Source organism: Anastrepha ludens, chromosome 3 (genome assembly GCF_028408465.1).
Source record: "Anastrepha ludens isolate Willacy chromosome 3, idAnaLude1.1, whole genome shotgun sequence".
Classification (NCBI taxonomy): domain Eukaryota; kingdom Metazoa; phylum Arthropoda; class Insecta; order Diptera; family Tephritidae; genus Anastrepha; species Anastrepha ludens.
In genome coordinates, this window is record NC_071499.1 from 23,188,734 (window position 1) to 23,215,935 (window position 27,202).

Consider the following 27,202-nt stretch of genomic DNA (forward strand, 5'->3'; position numbering starts at 1 on the left):
CTGCCCTCTTGCCGAATGTGATCTAAAACTTCGTTTAAATGTACTGTTATTTACTGATAACTGCATATTAATTCACTCCACCATCAAAACTAAAATTATTCAATAAACACCGCCGAGCACTGCCTTACCAATTAACTTCACATGTACATCAGCTGATAGATGCACTTCGTTACCAACACTAGCCGAATAAGTTGGCAACCATATGGAAAACAATAACAATTCTTGAAATGAAAAACAGCGACGATGACAACACAAAAAGCAATTGCAAAAAAGTTTGTTTTTGCGTGAAATTCTTTGGCTTCGCTACAAACGATGAAACGAGGTAGCCAGCATCAACGAATATAGCAGCGTCGCCGACTGGCAATCGTGATTGTGAGTTGGAGGGAATTGGGAGTGAATGTATCTGTATCGAATGTTGAACACTCAAAGTGACTGTGCGCGCAAATTGAACGCGTCAGTCAGAATTTAACGGTACGCGCCTTCAGTTGTCATTTGTATTATTAACCGTCGGCGGAAGTCGGAAGTTGGGGGAAAAAAATATCATAGAATTAAAAAAGAGGAGAAGAGGAAGAAAATTTAATTCATAACTGTTAATCGGAGATTGTATGTGAGACAGTGTTTTGAATGGGAGGAAAATTCCATATCATAATTATGCAGTGAGAAAGCGTATGAAAAGTATAAGATTAAAAAACAACTACAACAACAATATGTAACAAATACGTTCATACTGTGCTAATTGGTGTAACATACATACATACACGTAGGTATGTGTGAAGATAGATATTTTAATTGCAAAATTGCATAGTGAGTGAATTAAAGGGCAGATTTATGGCGCATATGGAAATACATTAATAAATAATTTTAATAACTTAAGCTGCTTGCCATTTATTACCAAAAAAAAAAAAAAAATATTAAATTATTTAAGCTCACAAATAAAAAAGCGCAAAAAATTTTGACATTCATAAAAGAGCAGCTGTCTTACAAACATATCGGTTTGAAGATTGCAATAAAACAGCTACAAAAAACAAAAATGAGAGAATATTTTTTGATGAATTTATTTTGCTTAATTTTTTTCTCGTTTTGCAAAAACGATAAAATGTTATTCATTCAGTGTTGTTTGAGTGCTTGTTTTTGTTGCTTGTGATTATTTCGTTGTTGCTGTGCTTTTTTGTTATTGAAAGAATATTTCCGGGTTTAATGACATTTCTGCTGAATTTATAAAATCAAAAATTAAAAATATATAGATATGTACGTACATATACATATATACATATATACATACCTATGTATGTATATAAATATATTTTAATATTTTAAACAGTTCTCTGATTTCTTCTTAATTTAGTTAACGCATATCGTGGCTGCGAACTTTTAGCGAAGGAGTAGCAAAAAAAAGAAAATTAACTGTTAATAAGTAAAATAATAATTTTTCAATCAACATACACACACACATACATACATATGGATGGACATGCCCGCACATATGCCAGCTTATTTATGTATGTATGCAAATACCTAAAGCGGAGATTCATTAAAACAATTTAAGCAGCGAGCAAAAGTGAAAAAAGAAACAACATAAAATAATAAAATAAAATATAAAAAATTCAGCTACAAGTACTGAACTCGCTTTCGACGAGTCGCTCAGTGCTGTTAATTTCGATTTGAAATTTCGTTTTTAAATTTTAATGCCTGTACGAAACGGCAAAAAAGTGACAGTGACTGTGACAAGTGACGCAACCAAACGTCAACATTAATAAACACAGCAAATATTTTCCTTTTACTCGCATTTGAGAATAAAAAGCGAATCATTCCAAAAAACAAAACAAAAAAAAAAGGCAATTAGTGGAAAGGCAAAAAAAAACAGCGAAAAAAAGTTTGCAAAAAAATCTCAGTAAAATATAACAGGTGAGTAACATGAGATAATAAAAAGTATTGACACTGAGCAAAACAAAAACAAATATTATTATTTTTAAATAAATGACTGGGTATACTTGTTTTTGTACGATTAACTTTGTCATGGGTGGTGGTAGGCGGTACGCCGTTGCAGCTGACAAATGCTTCCGCCTTTTGGACAGTTGTTCGGCAAAAAACAAAAAAACAAAAAAAAATCCATAAAATAATAAATAAAAATTTTGCATTTCCTTCCGTCACATTTCCCATAACTCAGGCTCAATTTTAGCCCAGACATACAATAATAAATAAGTTAATTAATGTGAATTTCGTTTTATTAGCGATAATTAAAGTCGCAAATGTGTATGCACATATAAATAAAGCATTTTTGAAACTGCTTTTGAAATACTGGAATTTTATTTGTCACCTTACCCTTGAAATATTTTGTCGACTTAAAGTCAAGGCTTTTAAGGGGACAGATACCTGTAAACGGCCATATTTTCCCTGATTTTCATTAAAATTATTTAAAATGAAGAAGTCAATATATTTTTTTCAAAATTGGCATACAGTTTTTTTATACATTAAAATAATATAATCTTTTTTTTTTCTTATTTTAATAATTTAAAATGGCGGATGTACACTCAATTCTTCCAGGAAGGCTGCAGCGGAGCTTCTCAATCGGCAGGCATTGTAGCATCGGCGTCAGTGACCTGAATACAAAAAACCAAAAATTTGTTTGTTTATTAATGTCATAATTTCTATATAAATTAACAATAGATTGAAAAAAAAATTCGCGGAATGAAATGCTTAAAAAAAATGAATTTTGGGGCAAATTTCCCAACTATTTTTGCTTAAAAAAAATTATTTTTCGAAAATTTTTTGAAAACTTGTAAAAAAGATGGGTGCAAAATTTCAGGGAGCTCGGTCAATAACTTTTCGAGTTATCGTGTACGCCAATTCGAAAAAAAATAGTTTTGAGAAAAACGCGTCTAAAGTTTGAATACAACTTAACTATAGGTACCTCTCCCAGCGCTCGAACGCAAAGAATAGAGTCGTCACGGTTGACGATCTATAATATAAGAAATACTTAAATTTATGTTCTAAATTTTGACTCATTCTTAAAGGATTATATTAACATATTTGAAGAAAAATTTTTTTTTTCGAAATTTAACAGGTATCTATCCCCTTAAGTGAACTCTAAAAAGAATTTTTTAATATTGTTTTCAATGCAATAGTAACGTTCCCAAAAAATTCGTGTAAAAAGAGAATCAGGTGTATTATAAAATAATGTAAACTATTTTCACCCATCCAATATATATTTTGCAATAATAAAACGCAAAAAAATTGTCTACGATTTTATGACATTTCACAGTGCGAGTGATTTATTTGAAAAAAAAAAACGATAACAGAGTAAAGCGTAAGTACTTTTTGGCAAAAAAAAAAAAAATATTTTCATGAAGTCAATTTACTCAACTATCTCGACGAATAATAATTTTTTCACCTTCCAACTGTTTTCCATACCTTACAACTAGTTTTTATATATGGAAGGTTCCGTAAAAAACCAAAATACAAACACAACTTTTTCATTATTTTTCATTTAATATGTCTTAACGTTTTTCTTTTCAACCCTATATTAATTCATGCCGTGAAGGGTTAAAATACATAAAGAATATGCATTTTTGAAGTGAATAAAAATGAAAATATTCTGGCAAAAATACTGGTGCTACAAATAGCGAAGTTTTCCATGAAGGCATCCTTTTGCATTGCATAACGTTATTTTTACCAACTGGGTTATGCGTTAAAAGATTTTTCAAGTCATGGAGAATATCTTGAAAAATTATAATATTTTTATATATATATTACATATTTTATATATATTTATATAAAATTATAAATATTTTTATTTTATAAAACTACCTGGAGTATGCGTTAAAAAGATTTTCCAAGTCATGAAACATCTTCTATACTATAAAGGTGAATGTCTGTACGTTGCACAGCGCGGCCGATTCCCAAAAAGCTGGCCAAAAGTCGAAAAAAAAAGTTTCTAGATAGATTTTTTTTTGTCTTTGGGTTGGCTACAGTAATGCCTTGAGTAGTGAAAACCGTTCATAGCAACGTCCTGTACCCTATGTATCCTCTGTATTTTCAGTCGCAACGTGGCCTTCGTTTGAGCATCGTATTACTGTCGATGAATAGTGAAAGTTGTACACATTTGAAAGATTTTGTAATGGAGTAAATTGAACAAAACCAAATGGAATCATCTTCGGAAGGTTAGTAAAATACGAGAAATCTTTAGTACATATCAATACCTCGACACAAAATTTTTAGCTGCAGCTATACGTAGATACATTTTTTGATTTTCAAAATTTTAAGATCAAATTCGTAATCAGCGACCCTGAAAACATAAATTTACATGCATCTTGATTATGTTCTTGAATATACGCTATTTCACGTGAGGGGGTGGCCAATAGGGGTGGAAGGGGGTGGATTTTCAAAATTTTAAGATCAAATTCGTAATCAGCGACCCTGAAAACATAAATTAACATGCATCTTGATTATGTTCTAGAATATACGCTATTTCACGTGAGGGGGTGGCCAATAGGGGTGGAAGGGGGTGGATTTTCAAAATTTTAAGATCAAATTCGTAATCAGCGACCCCGACAACATATAAATTTACATGCATCTTGATTATGTTCTTGAATATACGCTATTTCACGTGAGGGGGTGGCCAATAGGGGTGGAAGGGGGTGGATTTTCAAAATTTTAAGATTAAATTCGTAATCAGCGACCCTGAAAACATAAATTAACATGCACCTTGATTATGTTCTTGAATATACGCTATTTCACGTGAGGGGTGGCCAATAGGGGTGGAAGGAGGTGGATTTTCAAAATTTTAAGATCAAATTCGTAATCAGCGACCCTGAAAATATAAATTAACATGCACCTTGATTATGTTCTAGAATATACGCTATTTCACGTGAGGGGGTGGCCAATAGGGGTGGATTTTCAAAATTTTAAGATCAAATTCATAATCAGCGACCCCGACAACATATAAATTTACATGCATCTTGATTATGTTCTTGAATATACGCTATTTCACGTGAGGGGGTGGCCAATAGGGGTGGAAGGGGGTGGATTTTCAAAATTTTAAGATCAAATTCGTAATCAGCGACCCCGACAACCCCCAATGAAGGTTATAGGCATGTTTTTATGATGGAACTCCCTTCCCACAGCCTCCAGGCCGCCCCACCACTCTCATTCGTCACTAATAATCGAACATTTGCTTAAATTTAATCTAAAAAATCTTAGTTTTTCCTATTTCCCACAAATGCAAAGTTCAAAAACGGTTTGAGATAGAAAATTAATAGACATAATTTTGCTTGATATTTTTCTGAATGGTTGTTTTGATTTTATTCAACGAGGCATAACAACGGATGCCGGGTATTGTAATATTATAGTTATTAATAAAAAATTATTTTCTATGAAATTATTGTTAAAAGAATTACATTTTATATACTTATCCTAAATCTCTCAAAACTACTCCTAGGAGAGCGGGGCCGCGGGTTAAAGCTAGTATCTTAATAAAATGTAAAGCTAAATGTCTCTATAAAAGCACCTTTTATCTTGGTTTTATAAATTATATATATGTATAGATTAAATAAATTAATGAACAAAAAAAAAAACTTGAACTTAAAAGTAATTTTTTTTCATTTGAACTTAAAAAGCCATTCTTAACCGTTACTCCATGAAAAGGTTTGCGGTATGATTCCCCAGCGGGGTAAACTCTCTCATCTCTTTCATTGCTCCATTAGCAGGTTAAAGAGAGTGTACAAAATAACTAACTTATTAACAAAAGTATAGGGAACCAGCGTTCGCTTGCAATGGAGTAACTTTGGAATATTAAAATTATTATTCCAAGTTCAACGTAGAAAATAAAGAGGTAAGTGCGCCAACAGTCGAACACTTTCCACTTTGTACTCTTAAAATTCAAAACCCGTTACAATTAAAACTTCTTCAAAAATAGTAGCCGAAGTGTGCGAGAACTAAAACAAGTGTCTAATTACTAGCGGCATTCTTAAATAAAGAAAATATAACTAAAAATAATGAATTTCATAAAAAAATATTTACAGAATCTAAAGTTGCATACCAGGGGTATCAAAGTTATGATTTTTTAAAGTCTTTAATCAAGTTAAGTGTCCGACAACTAACGCCTTTTACCCTACACAATTCAAATTATACAAATCAAATAAAATTTGGTCTTCCTTAATATCATTTACCTATAGCTTTTTGTAGTTAATAAATAAATGTTCTTGTCATTATTCGCTCTTTGGTAGAGTATCTAATGTTGCTATTGTTATTGCTGTTAGATACTAATGTTGCTATTCGGTTTATTTGCTGGTTTTCGGCTTTGGTGCACGTGCAACAGCGAGGTCACATGCCTACTGTGCTTTCCCCTTCGTTTCGCTCTTGTTCTGTATGTTGTACGAGTTGTTGTGGTTGTTGTTGTTTGCGTGTTTGTTGCTATTGCTGTTTGTAATTTGCGATTTGTTTTTATCCGCTGTTTCCTCTTGAATTTTTTGTTTTCATAACGGCATTCGTGCGACGTCAGTCTGCTACTGTGACTGTTGTTGCTGCTAACGTCACAACGACGTCGCTAACTAGCGACTGTGCCAGCACTAGTCGCTCAACAAATACCCACGCGTTCATACATCGTACAATCGTACAAATATGCATGTGCTTATACACAGCCATCCATCCATATATATGTATGTATGTATGTTCGCATGTTGGCATTCAATTTGTTCGGCTATGTTGCTGTTGTTATTGTAGCTATTACTGCTGCGCAGCAAAGCCTCTTGGCATTGTTGTTGCTGTTCGACATTCTCATGCCGCATATATTCGTATGCACTTGCTGCCTCCTAAATTTGTTGTTGTTGTTTTTGTAATCGTGGCGAACCAACGCTCGCACATGCACACAATCACACGTATCCATACATATATATTATAATATACATCCAGCCAGACATAAAGTGTTGACGTAGCAATGTTTGTTTGTGCACGCGTCGTGCCTGTGTAGCTGCGATTTGTCGGCTGTCGTTTATATGTACATACACACACAGTCACATGCATATAAACATATGCGGGTTGACTAATTCAAGTTCAATGCCCAAAAAAAACGTGCTCCGTAAGCAGTGACGCCGACGGCAACAGCTGCAGTAGCATCAACAACTCGATGACGACGCGACGCCTCAACAAACAACAAAAACACCCTCTGCTTACATGCTTAGTTGGTCATTCTTGGGGTAGTGCTGGGTGACTGTTGATTTTGGCTGTTTATGTGCTACTGACAAATAAATTCGGCATATTCGAAACAGCTGATAGTCTGGCCTGCATTTCGGCCTCTACACTTGCTCATATGGGTTTTGTGAATTTATGTATGTAGGTATGATTTGATTTTGCTTTTCATACATTAGGCATCAAATGGAAGTAGTACATGCAATGATTCTTCTTCCATTCATATTTTTTACATAAATTTATTAAATAATATGGGTGTATGCATACAAAGTTTGTAAGTTTTACATAATTTTTTTAATGTAAAATAATTAACATATGCACATACATATGTACATATCTCATTTTTCATAAATTACATTAAAAATTGGTATATTTCTTAAAAAATGTAAATTAATATGATTAGATTAAAAAATTGATTTAGAAGTCTTTCCTTTGTTCTGGATCCTAAGCTTTTGCTACTGGTATTTGGGACTCCAGAGCTGACCACAAGTGCTCTATCGGCCTTAAATTTGGTGATTAAGTTGACTAATTCAGCATTATTCTTCATAGACAAATTTTGCACTTTCCGGCCTTCAACATTTTCACTACGAGCAAAAAAAATATTTTAAATAATTAAATTATGTAAATAAATGTTTCACGTGATGAAGAAGCTGAAGCTGTGGAGCTATGAGAGAGAGAAATAAATTTGTCACGACACTTGAATTTATCTTCTTGAACACAAATTTAATCAAATCAGATATTTTTTTACATTGAAAGGAATCACCATGAAAGAAACTCGTACGCTGCACAGACTGAACTGCTAATTAATTAAAGAAAGATTTTTTTTATTAACATAACTGTAACGCATATTTATAAATGAAATAAAAATTAAAAAAATGCGGAAGGAGAATAAAAAAAAAACCATAAATAAATCAGTTTTTTGATTTCGCTGCTATATCTCATTCTATATAAGTCCCCTAATCACCTGGTAGCGGCAGGCTAATCACCTACCCTGCCAGAAAGCAAAAATATATTAACGAAACCAACGCAAGACTGAGTCTTGTCGAGGCCCTATGGTCCCAAGTGGAGTGAACAAGGAAAAAAATATATATGTATATAAGTCCCATCAACTTCCTTTACTGGACCAAATACGCTCCTCAGTATCACTCGCTCAAAGCGTAGGATGTGGTTCTTAATGTTGGTGGTCATAACCCACGCAGCCATACGTTGCTATTGGTCTTATTAGGGTCTTATAGATTTGCAACTTACGCGACCATGAGATCAGTTGGTTTTCGAGCAATTTAAGATGTGAAAAGGAACTTCTTTTGCCAGATTAGATTCTGTCGCTTACGCAGATTAGGAGCTCCGCCATGCTGCTAAGGTTCATATCCCGGTATTTGAAGGTTACCACTTTTTGAAAAATATGTGGACCAAATTCCAGGTTGCTGTAGAGTGCGGTTTTGCTTGACTTTATTAAGTATTTTGTCGAGCTTAATTTCCAGACCCACTGGCTTTGCTTTACAGGTTCCGCCACTCGAAGTGTAACCAAATATATTTACTATAGTTTGGAAAATTACTTTTATTCAATTCAATGTAAAAAATGTGTGAAAATAATACAAAATTAAGATTAAATTTACTTTTGCTCGATATGACCACCTTTTGCCTTGACTATGCCCTTGAGACGGTCCAGAAACGATTCGCAAGCTGTCCGAATGTGACTTGCAGGTATTTTGGCCCACTCGCGGATAATGGCTTTTTTCAGCGCCTCGAGACTGGCCCAAAGACAATAATCCATCCAGGTGAATTTGAGAACCATTTGAGATAGTGTGGACGTTATGAAGTTCGGAACGTTGTTTTTTAGCCATTCTTGGTTCACTCGAGCTTTGCGAGACGATGCCGAGTCCGGTTGAAACGTCCATGGTCTATCACCGAAATGTATGTCTGTCCACGGTTTCAAAGCAATCTCCAGAATAGGTAGGTAGGTAGGTGAAATGGTTGAAGTGTCGGTCTGGCACTCCCCAATTAGCACTAAACCGCCATTTTGATATCATTATGAGACCTTCAACAGGCAGATATCTACAGCCAGCCAGAGCTGTTGATATAATGGAGAATGGCAGAATGGATTGATTGGATATAGGTTGGCGCACTGCCCCAAGCTGTCGAAGAAAGGAGTGCCCAGTGACCTTAGTCGTCTAGCTGCCAAACCCGGACATTTACAGAGAAAATGATCTACAGTCTCCTTCTCTGAAGGGTCCCCATAGCTTCTGCAACGTGTGTTAAATTGTAACCCTAGCTTTTCCATGTGTGTGCCGATCGTCCAGTGATCGGTAAACATAGCTACGAGTTTGGAAATTGAATGGCGAGGAGTCCAAAGGACTTTCTGAGTCCTTCGTATATCGTATTGGGGTCAAAGGGTTTTCGAAATAGCACATGAAGCACCTCCAGACTACTTTCCCGATAATATTTCGCTTTTACCTTGACGCCAGTCTCGATGAAAACGATTGGAGAGCGCCCATCTGCGGTTACAGCGGCTGAAACCATTAATTGTGACGGGTGCTACCTCCTGGTGGCCAATCGATGACTCAAATTCTCCTATGAACAGTCGGTCAAATACAGCCTACCGTTTTGGGAGTTTACAAATTGCTCAATTTGAAAAATTTTCTCGTCAGAAGACACAAAGTTCGGAAAGTGACCGCTTTCGGCCAAGCGAAGCAACTCCTGCGCTCTCTCAAGTCTGACTTGTTGCCGCTTTGGTGTGAGATTATGCGCCTTTTGGATCTTCTGAGGCCTGACTTTGAGACCATTTTTCAGTATGCGGCGATGCAACGGTCAGATATTTTCAGTTCTTTCGCCATTTGATTGACACTTCGTCGGGGATTTCGCTCAAGTCGCTTCTTCACTTTTTGAACCGTTTCACGTGACGTTGCAGCCTTTTGATGACCACCTCCATGACGTTACGCGATGCTACCAGTATCATTGGTGCGAGTAATGGTGCGATAAACAAAAACTTTATATACTTTAAGGTGCTCGAGTTCACGAACAATCGCTGGTTGTGATTTTCCAGCCAAATATAATGCAATCCCACTATTGCGTTTGAAATCTATTACTGATTTTCTTCTTTCGCGTTTACTCTCGCAAAATGCTTCCGCGCGCTTGTAAAAAATACTCTGGACGTTGATTTAGCTAACTAACAGAGAGCTGATGCACGGGCATCAGGCGCGAGCGGTCTGAAGTTGGTTATACTTCGAGTGCCGAACCCTGTAATAATAAGTTTTAAGGCGCAAACAGCAAATGTGCATTGATTTCGTGCAACAATAGCAAGCCTGCCAGCATACCAACAGATCTGAATGCTCTTTGTGAAGTTAGTTGCGCCAGGGTTGATTTCGCAGATGACAAAATGTAAAACCAAAAATTATAGTACAGGGTTTGATTGAAAAGTAATGAGCCTTATTTTTTTTAAGCAGTTTTATTAAACCTTTTGGCTTATACATATAATATTCTTCAAAATAGGACCCTTGGGCTGTAGGGAGGGTGGGGAAGCACCGGAACCCCATCTCGGCCAATGCAGAGGTGCAGAGGAAGGCGTCGTTGAAGGCCTTCCAGATCGCTGTTTGTCTTCGACGTCCTCCCGGCCTTCCTTGAACGACGTGTGCCACCGTTTTACCTGGGCACTGGACAGAGATTGGCCCCCGTAAGCCTCCTTGAGTAGCCCAATGGTTCGGTACTCGTGTTGTTTAGCTTCACGCAAAATTTGATCGGGCAAAATCCTAACACACTTTTAAAACAGCTTTCACGCGCGGAGCGATGTCAGCGAACTGGGACCGGTTTCTAGTGGAAGGGGAAGGTCCAACGATCATTTTCCCCCAGCAGCCGATTCGGTTGATCGCTTGGCAGACGCTCCGTGCGGGAAGGCTAATTACTTTTCAATCAAACCGTGTAGATAGCGTATCTCCTTGCTTGAAACCAGTGCCAACATCGAAAGAATTCGTAGTTTATGCTTGTTCCTGTCAAGATCATAGATAGCAGTGTCGCGCGCTCCGATGAGGCCTCATTTGGAGCGTTTGAGAGAGAGATTTAGCGGAATTGGATTTTTGCACGTTGGCGACGGCGAACATCGCAGACGATGGAACAATGAGCTGTATGATTAGCTTTGCAACAACATAGACATTGCACGAGAATGAAACGACTAGCGCGTTTTGTCTAAGTTGGCCAACATCGCTTAAGCGGTTAACGCGTCAATCAAGAAAAAGAAGAAGAAGAAGAAAACTTAAATTTTCTACTTCGAAACAGCCGTTTTCAGTCGATAGAAGGCAACCATAAATGAGAATTCACCACGTGATTCCAGGAAATGTGCTTCAAAAAATATTCGATGATAAGATTAGTCATTGGCATTAATGGTATTACGTCGAAAGAGGCTTATTTTGAATGCGATAAAAACAAAATTTGGATGAATAATAAATATTTTGTGCTTTATTCACCAAATATTGACACTTTTTCGACAGAATGTATGTGGCGTGTGATGTATACCCGCAATAAAAAAGAAATAACCTAATCTAATCTGGGTTTCTTAAGTTATATTCGCGGGTTTTTTGCTCTGTATTTTAATTTGTAAATAAAAATTCATGCATAATAGCGGAGAATTATGGAAATTCCAGAATATAAATTAAGCCTCTAATATGCGGACTTCCCGATTTGTATTGTTTTTTTATTATTTATTTTTATTATTTATATGAAAGCAAATGTATGTGCAAGTAGGTGCTAATAAGTATTGCTTTATAGCGCATATACATAAATATATACAGTGCACTCGCGATAACTCGAACTAATTAAAACAGGCGCTGTTCGATTTATCGAATTTGTTCGACTTATCAATTGAGTGTGCTATGTTAAAAAAACAGTCATCGATATCGATTTTTCGATCGATTGTTGAAAATGGAAGCCAGTAGAAAATTTCTGTAGTATAGTTTCGTTATACGAATTACATTTTGGTCCATTGGCTGGATCAATGGTGTCACATTCGGCGGCATAAACATAGTTAAAATTAAACCATCCTCGGACTTTAATTCGATTTCGTTGGGATGTGATGGGGCATTATCAATTAGAAGAAGAGCCTTCTCAGGTAGTCCCCCATCTTTCAAATATTTTCTTACCTAAATATTAAAGTCATTTAACTTGGTTAAAAAAATTGTTTTAATGAATCTGGATTTTACCTGCGGCACGAACGAATTATGAAACCAGTCTTTGAAAATCGCCGAAGTCATCCAGGCTGATTTGGAATTTTTGTACTCCACCGGACAGTTAAAATTTTTGAAAACACGAGGATTTCTTGCTTTGTCAATAACGAGAAGTTTAAGCTTATGGTTGCCGGTAGCGTTAGTGCAAGCCATAAATTGCCTTATCTTTCTTTTTTATAAGACTTATGGTGGACTTGGCTACCCCATATTCCTTCGCTAGAGAAGTAACACTACGTCCACGTTTAATTTTGTTATGGACTTCAGCCCTCTCTTTAATGTTAAACACTTCAACCTTTTACGATCCATTACTCACATGCACTGATACACTACAAATGACAAATTTAAAGCAATTTGGTCAATGCAAGATGTTGTTCCCAGAAAACTAACGGGATATTAACGCCGAAATATTCATATGGACAATGCACTAGTATACATATAATTTATATACATATACTATTACATATGCATCTATGTACAAAATGTACATGTTTGAAAAGAATGTGTGTACAAATAAATTTGTTTTTTTGTTCGAGTTATAGCGCTTTTTTATTGTTCGAGTTACAAAGAAGTCAATAGGGGAAAAAATGAGTTCGAGTTAGCACGTCGTTCGACTTAGCGGCTATTCGAGTTACCGCGAGTGCACTGTATATTCATTGTATGTACTTGTATGTATGTACGCACTCATGCACCGTTATACTGTGGGGTGGCCTGCTAAGTGTTGCACAACGAGAAACAAAGCCTATTTGTGCGAGACAAAAACCTTTCAATTTGTCATGAAATCTATATACATACATACATGCGTAAGTGCATACATACATACACACATATTTGCAAAAACTTTGTATACATATACATATGTATATACATACATATATACATACATACATATGTATGTGTGTATGCGTCAGTTTCCAAGTTTCGTTACGTTCATTTATCGTGTTGGGTACGCAATTTTTTTGTTTTCATATTTTGTTTTTGCATTAATAAATAAAATTACGAAATTCCCATTAAAACAAGGAAATTAAATTTTTATAAAACGTACAAAAATGAAACAAGACAAAGCCGAACAAAAAAGAAAAACAAGAATCTGGCAACAAAAACTAGAGTCTCCTTGAATTAAATTCAATTAAAAATATTTTTATCATTTCAAATAAATTTGTAGCACAGATATATAAAAGTAAACACACACACACACGCATACACATACATATATTTTCTGATTGCCAGATGAGAGTGTAGAACAAATCTCAGTGCAAATATACACACATAGACATACATACACACCTACAAATATATACACACACATCCGTACATACCTACAATTTTACTTGCATTTAAGTACATATTAACTATATCTGCAGTTATGTATGTAAATAAAATGTAGTATGTATGACCGTATTTATATGTGTGTGTATCAAGAAATATTTCTATAAAAAATTACCATAACTACAGTAACAAAACTGAAACACAACAAATAATAAATATGCATAAAAAGCACCGCAATTTTATTATTAAATAGCTGACAGATATAAAAAACAACAACAAAAGCAACAAACAAAATTCATGCGAAAAAAGTCAATAAAGCGAAAAACATCAAAAAAGCAAGACAAAAAACGCAAAAAAAATGTTAAAAAAAAAATAATAGCAAAAACAAGAACAAAAACATGAACAAAGCAAATTGAAAATAATGAAAAGCTTCAAGTGAAATCCCCTTGAGATTCTTACTGGTAGACTCACAAAAAGTCGTAGAAACGCAGTATACATTTTTATGTAAGTAGTGAAACTCCAAGTAGAAATCGACTTTTTTGTTTTTGTTTGAGTTTTTTTTTCCTTCAAAAATGTAATAAATATAGTAAGGAAAAACACTTAGTAGTAATTACTTGTTGCAGTGCTGAGTAGAAAATAAATTGCATATCAAAAATAAGACAATTCATATGCATGAATGTACGCGTATGTGTGTATGTGTATTTGTATAGGTACATGGGCTGGAAATTTTATAAGCCTAAAAAATGCATCTCTTCAATTATGAGTCAATACATATAGTGGCTAAATAAAGAACTCGGACATGCTTGGTATGCAGCTCCAAATTCAAAATTTTTGTAAGAAATGCAAGTTGAAAATTTTTATTTTCATATTTTTCTATTCGCCATTCAAATGGGATTCAAAAGGGTGGTTAAGTTTCAAGGGCCGGTGTTGATTTTGAATAAAATACACTTTTTTTTAGGAAATTATTGTCACTTATCTTTATTATGATAATATTTGTAAGGCTTAATTACGTATGGAACAAAATATCGGCCTCGGCGGCACACCTCCATCCGATGGTCCAAATTTACGATGACGCGGAGGCATAATTGAGATTCTATGCCGTTAATGTGCCGAATTATAGAATTATCTCATCCTTTAGCTCTTAAATTGTTGCTGGCATATCGACGTACACCTTTTATTTCAAATAACCCAAAAAAAAAAGAAGTCCAACGGTGTCAAATCACATGATCTTGGCGGCCAATTGACATCGCCGCGACATGAGATTATTCGGTCATCAAATTTTTCGCGCAAAAGAGCCATTGTTTCGTTAGCTGTGTGACAAGTGGCACCGTCCTGTTGAAACCACATATCGCCCACATCCATATCTTCCAATTCGGGCCATAAAAATTTCGTTATCATCTCACGATAGTGAACACTATTCACAGTAACTGCCTGACCGACCTCATTTTGGAAAAAATACGGTCCAATGATGCCGCCACTCTTTGTGGGTGCATTGGTTTTTCGGCAATCACTCTTGGTTTATCATTCGCCCAAATGCGGCAATTCTGCTTATTGACGAATCCACTGAGGTAAAAATGTGCGTTGCTCGATTATGTACATATCTTTCCATGGTTCAAATTGAGTTAGTCTGAAATTGAAAATTGTTAAATGAAATGCAGAAAAAAACTTTACGTTTAAGTGTGGTTTACATTCAACATCGGCCCTTGAAGTTTACCAATCTATTACCTCCTTGATATAAAAAATTTATTGGTGTAAAAAAAGAAGCTGAATTGAAGTCAGAAGGGTTTCAGTGAAAAAAAACACTATGTTTGGGAATTTTTTTCTTAAATATGGATTGAGCAAATTTATTGAAACTTTTTGTACATTATTAAGCATACGGGTTGCCCATATTCGACGGACCCTACGGATTTCGATGACTCTTTGGGCCCATTCCAATCGACGAGGCTTGTCCGCAGGCAACAATCTTTGTCAACACTTCTTATTGGAAAACCCTTTAGTTTCGCTACTCTTTCTACCCATTTTCAGGCGCATATTCAAATAACGAAAATTGTCAATTAATTGCAACGGTTTGAAAATTGATACATCCCCCTATCCCGTTACTTCGAAAATGATAGCAGCAGGCCCGACGAGAGGGGGGGGGATCGGGTACTTTTTCCCCCGGGCCCGGAGTTTTCAGAGGGGCCCGGACTCGAGATTATACGTATTTATATGAATTAGACATCATTGGAAAGGGCCCGCATTTGCAATTTTCCCCCGGGGCCCGGGTATGCTCTCTACGGCCCTGGATAGCAGGGTTGCTTTTAAAGTTACTATGGCAAAATAACATATGTGACAATACTTTTGTCGCAAAATATGGAATTAACTTAGAATTTTTTTTTCTCTTTTCTCAAAAATAAAGAAATTGATATCGAATGTTTTAAGAAATAAAATAAAACTAAGATGTAGTGTAAAAATAAAAAAATAAAATTGTTAAAATAAATAAGTTTATGTGCTATGCTAAATTATACCTTTATATGTACACTGTGCCAATACTTTTTTCGGTGAGTGTATATTAATCCACTTATAATAATAACGACTATTATCGCCCGCTGTTTGATTTCGAACCAAACGGTTCTTATAAATTGCCATAAATATTGTCATATATGTAATTATGTATAAGAATCACTCGCTTACATATGTATGTATGCAAGCGTATGCAAAGATCTTTATCATATATGTATGTATGTGCGTACGTATGCATATATGCATATGCATATATACGCATTCAAGCTCAAGCGTGCAAATTCTGATCAAGGGCGAAATAAAACTTTTGAACTGTTGGTGTGGCTGGGTGCTTTAACCCCAAAGCTCTCTCTTATGCCACCTTTTCGTCATTACACTCATTAAACAGATAATTTATTCTTGTATTAAAAATTAAGCATACGACCTCAATGTAGTTGGAATAAAACAGTTAGCGGCACTTTCTCAATGAGAGCGAAAGTTCTGCCAATAGTTCATTCACCTTAAAAATGCGTGTACAACGACTGCAATCCACATTTCTTCATTACAATAATTATTTTCAACCGCGGGATTTTGTTTTGATTATCAGCAGCTAATCGGCAGCCTTTCGTCCCCGGATAAGCTTAATCGGATGTTATCTGAACATTGAAAAAACCTTTTAACCGATTAAGTGCTATGCGTTTTCTTCCATCTAAAATATTCGAGCATGCAATTTGAAGGGAAGAAAAGGCGTGACACCTCAGGGTGGAAAAAATTGCCAGAAACCGATAGTATTTTGTAGTCACTTGAAACTTGCATTTCTTATACCGAAATTGAAGAGGCTATAAAACTGCATACTTAGGAAAATCTTAAAAATTCTGGTTAAAAAGTTGAAAGTTTTGATGGAATTTTGAAAAAGTTTTGAACAAAGTTTGAAACTTTGCGCCATATTTTGTTGCAACATGAACTATATTTTTATGATATAAAAAAATTGAGAGTATGGTGCATATAGTATGTATGTATGTATATGACAGACCGGCAAGCCAAGCAGAGTGGTACCCTTTTTTGAAGGCTTTTGGAGTGTTGAGCGTTGGTGTTCATTTATGGGAGCATATAAGTAAAATACAGTATTTTTTTGAATATTCATCTGCTAAGCATTTGAGCATTCACTTTATATGAAAATTTTAAAGCCAATTCGTCAGTACTGCAAAGGTTTTTTTGTTAAGTAAAGTGTGGTTAAATTTCAAGGGCCAATGTTGAATATAAACCACACATAAATGTCAAGTTTTCTTCTGCATTTCATTTGACGTTTTTCAATTTCAGACTAATTCAATTTGAACCGTGGAAAGATACACAATCGAGCAATGCGTTAAAGTTATTCAGGCTTATTATGAGAACGGGCGTTCAAATCAAAATGCATATCGCGCACTCAGGCCCGACGAGAGGGGGGGGGGGATCGGGTACTTTTTCCCCCGGGCCCGGAGTTTTCAGAGGGGCCCGGACTCGAGATTATACGTATTTATATGAATTAGACATCATTGGAAAGGGCCCGCATTTGCAATTTTCCCCCGGGGCCCGGATGTGCTCTCTACGGCCTTGCGCGCACTTCGTGATTCAGTGATGCGGCACATTTTCACCTCAGTGGATTCGTCAATAAGCAGAATTGCCGCATTTGGGCGAATGATAATCCAAGAGTGATTGTCGAAAAACCAATGCACCAACAAAGAGTGACTGTTTGGTGCGGTTTATGGGCCGGCGGCATCATTGGGCCGTATTTTTTCCAAAATGAGGCCGCTCAGGCAGTTACTGTAAATAGTGTTCTTTATCGTGAGATGATAACGAACTTTTTATGGCCCGAATTGGAAGATATGGATGTGGACGATATGTGGTGTCAACAGGACGGTGCCACTTATCACACAGCTAACGAAACAATATCTCTTTTGCGCGAAAAATTTGATGGCCGAATAATCTCACGTCTCGGTGATCTCAATTGGCCGCCAAGATCATGTGATTTGACACCGTTAGACTTCCTTTTTTGGCGTTATTTGAATGAAAAGATGTACGTCGATAAGCCAGCAACAATTCAAGAGCTAAAGGATGAGATAATTCTATAATTCGGCACATTATCGGCATAGAACCTCAATTATGCCTCGGCGTCATCGAAAATTTGGACCATCGGATGGAGGTGTGCCGCCGAGGCCGATATTTTGTTCCATACGTAATTAAGCCTTACAAATATTATCATAATAAAGATAAGTGGCAATAATTTCCTAAAAAAAAGTGTATTTTATTCAAAATCAACACCGGCCCTTGAAACTTAACCACCCCCCAATAGGAGCATTACCCGCGGAATTCGTGTTAAGCCATTTAAGATGAAATGTATAAGTGTTACGTAGGTAAATGAAAGTGAATGCCTAGTAACAGAGATGAACAATCACTTTCTCCTTTAATTACAGTAAAACCAAAAGACAGTGAGAGTATATACTTTCCACTCTCTGGGGAACTTAGCGAACTGAGAGCATATTTGAAGGAGACCTTTGTGTACACGTTACATTCTCTTGATTGCAAATTGGTGAGAAGGCCTCTAGATAAATATTGGATATTCTAAGCTACATAGGGCAGACGGGGGAAGTAAATTGTTATTTGTGAGGGTCCGATAACTTAGAGCTATTACGCCGTACAAGACCTAAGGCAGAGTAAGAAGTAGATACAACAAAATTAACGTAGCTATTGAATGAAAAATGTGAATCAAAAATCACTCCTACATCTTTTGCAACTCATGAACAGAATGAAGTAAAATTTAGCAATATTATGATTGAAAAATGGCATGCGCGCTTTGGCCAAAGTAATATTGAAAGAGCAATCACCGTTGCTTTCAATTCGCTTCACATAGTCAAGTGTCTTTGGCTCTCCATGCGGTAGGACTCTTCTAACGAATAAATGGGCGCTCCTTTTCTGGATCGTCACAAGTTATTATGTTTTCTAATCAGTTTCTTTTAAACCTTTTTCAATAGTATATCATAATCATCAGCTCCTATTTTTCACATAAGAGCGTAGGGTCCAGCATATACCTATTAATGCGAGCTTTTTGTTGTTCTTAGGTGAGCACCATCTTGATAAAGTATTCTATTTTTCCGGTAAAAAAAAAAAAACAATTACAATGCATAGTAAAGCTATCTCTATACTGATTTGTTTACTGAAGAGAGGGGCATTGCATTCGAGAGAGCATGCACAAACAAACAATTCTCAATAGCTGGCGGTCACCGATGCTCGGTGCGTGCGTTCTTCTCTCACAGCAGTGCCGATCTCGTTCTTTAATAGCCATACCCCTCGAATTGTTTGTTGTAATTGTTTGTTTGTAGCGTTCATTTAAACAATGAACATTTTTGATTTCATTCAAAGATTTTTTTGTCCACTGCCTAATACATTCTGACATAGTTTTTACACATATGTACATAAATACCAGGTGCCGCAAAATTAATCATGCAATTTTGTTTTTGAGTAACTTTTTTACTAAATAAAACAATGTTTTTGAGTGACGGCAATCTTTATTTTGACCTTTACGTGTTCCACTGTTTGTTTGCTTGTATACTCCAGCTGTCTAATTCACAAGTGTTAAATTTGATTGACGTACGACGCCATTTGCGAAAATTATAAATCTTCCGATAGAGTGATTGATTTTGCGCCACCTTTTACTTATATTTCTGACACTTCTGTATGTTGCTACAGTTTACATAGACATTTTCATTGATTCAGCATGCAAAGAGATATTTCTACTGTTGCCTGGGCACTGCCTGCAATAACAACAAACGGCATAAATAAAGATTGCGTTCATCAAGCAGCGAAACAACAAATTACAAAAACATATGCACTTACAAAGCTTATTGCGAAAATTAAAAAAAAAACTGCGTGCTTATTTTTTTAAATTTATAAGTAACAGGGAAATATATTGAGCCTCTATATACTTATATAATGTAAATATGTTTATAAATAAATAAATATGTATGTATGTATGTAAGCACAAGTATATTTGTTGAAAAAATTCTTCAAGCTGTAGTTGAATTTAAAATTAAGATGAAAAACGTAAATTCGTAAAATACTTTAACAAAAAACCAACAATAATCAAAAAACCTAAATGAATTATACTTCCGCGAGAGAAAAAAACGCACACACACAAACAAACACATAAAACTAAATGAAAACGGCGTAAATAAATGAAAAATAAGCAAAATGTGTAATAATAGTATAAATTTGAAAGTGTTTTTTATGAGTCATTCGTAATCCCACTGTCCACCCCTCACTCTCTCCACCCAGCGTTCTGCACCCTCCCATTTCAATCACTCATTCCACTCTCCTCAATGCCACATTGCCCTTTGTCAGTTTTTCAGAAATTCAACCTCGCGCCCAACAAAATCAAGTAGAATAGTCAAGCGCAGTCGTCTCTCAGTTAACCGTTGATTCTGGGTTAGTGGGGTCGGGTGTGTGGTCGCTGTTTGTGTCGGGCCTATCTGTAGCTCTACAAAAGCAAAGAGTGTTTTTCATTGGCTGTATTCATTTTATTTCATAATAATTCTATTTGTTTACTCGCCAAGGTGGGGGGAATTTTTTCTTACGGTCGAGATACAAAATGAAATAAAAATGAAGTAAATAGTGGCGCAAGAAAATAAAAAAGAAAAATTTAAATGCATGAAAAAATGCCTTCACCTCGCAGACAAATTGTATTGAGTCAGGGATTAATGCACTTACATAAATGTACGTATATATATATGAATTTATAAAAATTTATAAAAAAATAAAAGTCCCCGTTTCTTATACAGGGTGAGTCGAAGGTACGGATGTTATCTCAGTAGGGTTTGACACAGGGTGCTGCATCTAGTGTTTGGAATTTGAACTAACGATTTTGCTTGCTTTGACAACTGAAGTAGTATCGGTGATGGGTTAGAAATTTTGTTTATGTTAAGCCATTTAGAAAATAAATCACTTTTCACTTGGGTAAAGTTTGAAAATATTAAAATCGAATATCGAAAATCGGACATCGAATCATCAGTCGTAGCGGTGACGTTAATTGGGCGCACGGCAACTGCGATTTGACACCATTCGACTAGTTTTTGTGGGACAGCCATGAGGATAAAAGTTGCGTTGGTGAGATAAGCGCTCGAGAATGGGATTGACAGAATGAGCCAGCCGTGAGAATAAAAAAAAAAATAAAATAAAAAAATTTAATAATATATTTGCGTGTCTTTCATTGCTTTATGCAAAGCGCAAATTTAATAAAAAAGTTGATAAAAAAGTTTTCTCTTATAGCAGTCGCCGCTCGGCAGGCGCCATGAAAAAACTCATCATAAAAAATATCTGCCTTTCGGGGTCGGCTTAAAGCTGTAGATCCCTTCATTTGTGCGACAACATCAAGACGCACGCCACAAATATGAGCAGGAGCTTGGCCAAAAACCCAAAAAGGGTGTAAGCGCCAATTATATAATATGTATATAAATGCTAGATAGACCATTCAGTTGTTGTTGTTGTTTGAGTGGCTGCGTTTCATGAACTGCTGAACACTAAAGTGGCGTCTAACATCGTTTTAATACTACAGTCCGCTGTTGCCTTGGTGGGTGAGTTTCTAAGCGAGATTCTTCCGATGTCCACTTCGTTTCTAAAAAGAAAAAAAAGATACCTAATTCGAATCGTGGCAGTCTCCTCTATCTGCTATTTACAATGCTATAAAAGTGAGACTAGTTCCTCTTTAATCCGGCTGAGGGGAAATTCTAGTGGTTTCGCTTCGCTCGAGTTTAAGGAGGAACCCAACCTTTCAAGCCCAGCTATGGCAATTCTATTGTAAACTTTCAGTGATTACTGAGTATAGTAAAAGCTGTTAGTGAAAAAATCTGAGGAGGCTGCTTTTCCTTTTTCCTTTTTTTCCAAAAATTTTGAACAGAAAAATAATGTTTTTCCAAAACCAAAATTTTTTCCTAAAACAACATTTTTTCCAAAAATAATTCATTTTTCCAAAACCAACATTTTTTCCAAAAGCAACATTTTTTCCAAAAATAATTCTTTTTTCCAAAAGCAACATTTTTTTCAAAAATAATTTTTTTCCAAAACCAACATTTTTTGCAAAAATAATTTTTTTTTCCCAAAAATAACATTTTTTCCAGAAATAGTTTTTTTTTTAAATTAACAAAGTTTCTAAATCAATTGTTTTTTTTTTCAAACAATAACAATTTTTCTATGTTAGAAAATTTTTTTTTCAAAAAATAACAATTTTTTAGATTTTGTTTAACATATTCTAAAAAATTAAAAACAACATTTTGTCCAAAAATATATTGTTTTCCAAAAAATAATTTCTTTTTTTTCAAAAACTAACAATGTTTCTAAATCAATTGTTTTTTTTTAAAGAACTTTTCCAGAATTTTTTTTTTTCAAAAAATAACAATTTTTTTAGATTTTTTTTTAATATATTCTGAAAAATTAAAAACAACATTTTTTCCAAATTTTTTTTTTTTCAAAAATAATTTTTTTTCTGAAAATAAACTTTTTTACCAAAAATAAGTTTGTTATTTCAAAAATTAATAATGTTTCTAAATAATTTTTTTTTCTAAGTAACAATTTTTCTAAATTATTTTTTTAATACAATATAATCTAAAAAATTAAATTGACATCAAACTTTTAATATTGAATAAATCTCAAAATTATTAAGTTCGGCTTTGCCTGAGCTTAAGAAGTATTCCAGTAAGGCGGAGTTCTGTCATTTCACAGAAGAAGCATTCAGTGATTTCTGAGCATAGTTTCAGCTGTTAATGGAAAAAATAAGAAATTCTAATTCAATTCAAAAATGACAGAAATACTTTTTTTCCCAAAAATTTTGAACAGAAAAATTAATTTTTTTCCAAAATCTACATTTTTTCCAAAATCTAAATTTTTTTCAAAATCAGCATTTTTTCCAAAATGTAAATTTTTTTCAAAATCAGCATTTTTTCCAAAATCTACATTTTTTCAAAATCAAAAATTACAGCAAAATATTTGTTTCCCAAAATTTTTTTCAGCTGTTAATGAAGAAATAAAAAAAAATTCTAATTCAATTCAAAAATGACAGAAAGAAATTTTTTCCCCAAAAATTTTGAACAGAAAAATTAAAAATCAGCATTTTTTCCAAAAGCTACATTTTTTCCAAAATCTACATTTTTTCCAAAATCTAAATTTTTTTCAAAATCAGCATTTTTTCCAAAATCTACATTTTTTCAAAATCAGCATTTTTTTCAAAATCTACATTTTTTCCACAAATAAAATTTTTTCAAATAAATAATTTCTTTTTCTATAATATTAATTTTTTAATAATAAATATATATTTTTTAATAATAAATATATATAAGTTTAATTTTGTTTTCTAAATCAACATTTTTCCCCAAAAATAATTTTTTCCAAAATCAACATTTTTCCCTAAAAATAAAGTTTTTTCGAAAATCTACATTTTTCCCGAAAAAAAAAATTCCAAATTTATTTTTTGTTTTTTTTTTTTAATTTTAAAATTTTTTTTCAAATAATAGAATATAAATTATAAAAATATCAAAAACAACCAAAGATGTTTTAATTAGTAAAATAAAAAAAAAAAAATTGCAAAATATATAAATTTTTTACAAAATGAACATTTTTCGTCAAAAATAATTTATTTTTCCAAATAAACATATTTCCCCAAAAATAATTTTTTTTTCGAAAATCTACACTTTTCCCGAAAAATCTTTTTTCCTAAGTTTCCAAATGTTTTCCAAATTTTTTTTAAACAATAAAATACAGATTATAAATTATAAAAATATCTTAACAACCAAAGATATTTTATTTAAAAATCTCTGCATCAAAATTTTGAACATTGAATAAATCTCAAAATTATTAATTTTTTTTCCAACATTTTTGCAGTTTACTTCTTATTACACTCAAACTTACAATTGAACCTATTTTCAGAAAATTTACGGCTATGACCAAAATACTTAGATCCCTTAACATGGAATCGCTCATATACAAGGTGGCGTAAAATTAGTCACTCTATCGAAAAATTTGTAATCTTTGCAAATGGCGTCGTACGTCATTCATATTTGACACTTGTGAAATTGAAAGTTGCAAACAGACAAGCAATAGAGGGCGGAAAGGTGAAAATAAAGATCACTCAAAATTATTTTTTTATTTAGTAAAAAGTTATTCAATAACAAAATTTTATGATAAATTTTTCGTCACCTTGTGCAGTCTTGCGTAGATGCTTCAAGATCGCTTTAGTTTTTATTACCTTCGTCGAGTTTAGAATATTAGAATCCATATCACTAGAATTTTTATCACTTTCGAAATACAAAAGTTTGAAAGCTTTGAGAGTTTTTAAGGAGGTAAAATGAAAAAAAAACCCAGTACCTCCAAAGTGGAGGTAAAATAAAAAAAAGTCCAGTACATAACTCAGTACCAATACGACGAAGGTATAAAGTCGAAGCAGGCAGAAAGAAAAAATTGTGTTATTTTTGGCTTCGAAGCGGTGGTTGGTTCTATTGATATTATGGACGGTGAAGATGAGGTACACTCTGATAGGCCAATCATCTGAATTCGAATCTCTACTGTCAGCAACTAAACAAATTGAAGCAGGCGTTTAACCAGAAACGGCTAGAAACGGCGCGTAGAACTCTTTCTGTGTTCCATTACGTCAACGCCAAGCCGCAAACTTCTTTGAAGTGTCAGCAGTTCTGAGAGTTTGGATGGGATGTTCTGTCGCAACCGCCGTGTTAATCACCTTTTCAAGCATTTTCAAATTTTTTTAGTTGAAGTTTCATGTCCACAGTGGCCGTCGAACGCTGGTCGTACCGAATGAAAATCACAAACAAATTATTCGCCTACACCGGCCATGAAAGTTGGTATATCTGTTGGTTCTTTTTTTGTGGCTTCGGAAAAATACTGAAGTGTTCTAAGCGAAGACGCAAAACAGTCATCCTGCGTAAATGTATTTGTGTGAGATACATTTGTTTTGCTTTCTTCGAAATTTTCTATGAAATATAAACACCTCTCGTGGCTTTCAAATTTCCCATCGATTCTCGGCAAAACCACATAAATCGAAGTGGCAGTTTTTATTTACTTGTCAAAAATAAAATTGTTTGCCTGCAATTCAGTGAAAATTGCATACAATTTTTCTATGCAAGATTAGTAATTATTGCGCTTCAACCTCCAACAAAATCGCTGCTCGTTTTTTAAGCAATCGATCTGATTTGCCTGCGCAGCTGATTAGTGAGAAATGTATTTTTAAGCTCATTTTTCAGCGGGTATTATTGAAATTATTGCATTTGCTTAGGTGGATTTCCCATAGCGATGATATAACAGAACAGAAAAATAATCATTAAATTGAAATGCATTTGTGGTTGTTTTGACAAATGCACACTTTTCAATTTCTACTGAAAGCGAACATTTTAGGCAGAAGGCGCATAGATTTATTACAAATTTAAATATTTCAAGAAAATTTTTTTTTGATATTACATACAAATATTTAAATTGAATAAATAACCTAATATTGCGATCACTATATACACTCATAAAAGTTTAATAAATGCGACATTTAACAGTTATAAATTTAAAAAATGGCGTAAACTACTCTGGAAACTATGAAATATCCCGCAACTGATGTTTTTATTATATGGACGTTTCCATGTAAAGTACTCCATGCGACTCGTGCATTTTTCGGAAAACTATTGTAGTTTATTTGCAAGCCTGATTAAATAAGAAATAAACTGAAACAAATTTTGAAAAAATTTTAATAATTTTGGGAAACTTGCGAACAACATTGAAAGTTATGTTATAGAGCCTTTTCAAATGAAATATCTTATTTTTTTTAATTTTTTACGATAAAATATATAGTATTAAAAAATATAATTTTTTGAGAAAAATTATTAGTTTTGCTAAAAAATGTAGGAAAGCAATTTTTTTGGTCATGTTTATAAACTTGAGAACCAAAAAATATTTAGTTTTCCAAAAACGTTGAATCAAAAATATGGTTTTTGATAAGTATGTTTTATCATGAAATTAAAAATTCTGGAAAAATTCTAATGTTTAAAAACCTCAGCACCAAGGAACTTTGTTTTCCAAAAATTAAAAAAAATATATATATAATGTTTTAATGCGTATATTTTATCATACAAAATTAAAAATTAAAAAAAATGTTTTTTTGCTTCTAAGATTTTTAAAAGTTACCATAATACCAAAATATATACAGCACACGTTCGATAACGTGAACTAATTCAAACCAAGGCAGTTCACGTTAACAAAAGTGTTCACGTTTTGGAATGCCCAAAAAGAGTAAGTAAATATATTTTTTCACATTTAAATTCACATTTTATTCTTGTATTCGTTACATATTAATTGAAAATTAAGTCATACGATGGTTTTATTTAAAAAAATCAGTCATATTTTTGTGTATCTTCTATAATACTCTAAACCTTGAAGCACAGCTTTCTCCCCTAACCGACTTAGCACACTCATATCATTTTGATCGACGTCTTCATGACCAGCCCATATTAACGACTTGTTGAAAATTTCAACTGTTTCAGTCGGCTTAATTTTTTCCAGTTGCTCTGATACGCTGTCATCATCGGATTCGTCTTCTTGTTGTTGATCGTCATCTGCATTGCCCTCCTCGATATCTTCGATCCATTCATGAATGGCTTTTAACGTGAATTCAATCTGAAATTTTTAATAAAAAAAAAGTTTTTTCAATAACCCACATACATATCTTTGACCATATCTGCGAACACGAACGAACCTCAGGATTTAAACTACTAAGGAGATCGACGGTGTTGCACATCAAGGTGCGAAGTTTAGCTTCCCATTTTTCTCTCAAAACCGCCAACGGAACATTATCTTCGGGATCATCATTGTTTACCGCAAAATTTAAAATACTGTTCCAGCACTTAGCTAATGTTGCTTCACCAACACGAAACCAAGCCGCATCCAAAACATTTATAGTTGTTTTTAAGTTAGATTTTATCAACGACTAGAGAAAAATCAGACTTTGTCGCTGCTATTGAAGCTAGAAGGCTGTTTCTGTA

At 34.2% G+C, this 27,202-nt stretch overlaps 1 long non-coding RNA gene across 2 annotated transcripts in view; it reads left to right on the forward strand.

The window, feature by feature from the left end:
- The first annotated feature begins 232 nt into the window (after nt 1-232).
- Nucleotides 233-27,202, forward strand: part of LOC128857162 (uncharacterized) — a 48,169-nt gene continuing 21,199 nt past the window's right edge. Inside the window, exons 1-3 of one of the 2 annotated variants that reach the window (XR_008453903.1) lie at nt 233-764; nt 1,346-1,905; nt 4,040-4,606. This is a non-coding gene — a long non-coding RNA (uncharacterized LOC128857162). Of the gene's footprint in view, nt 765-1,345; nt 1,906-4,039; nt 4,607-27,202 lie in introns of those variants that run through there. The other variant, XR_008453902.1, reaches the window with a different exon arrangement.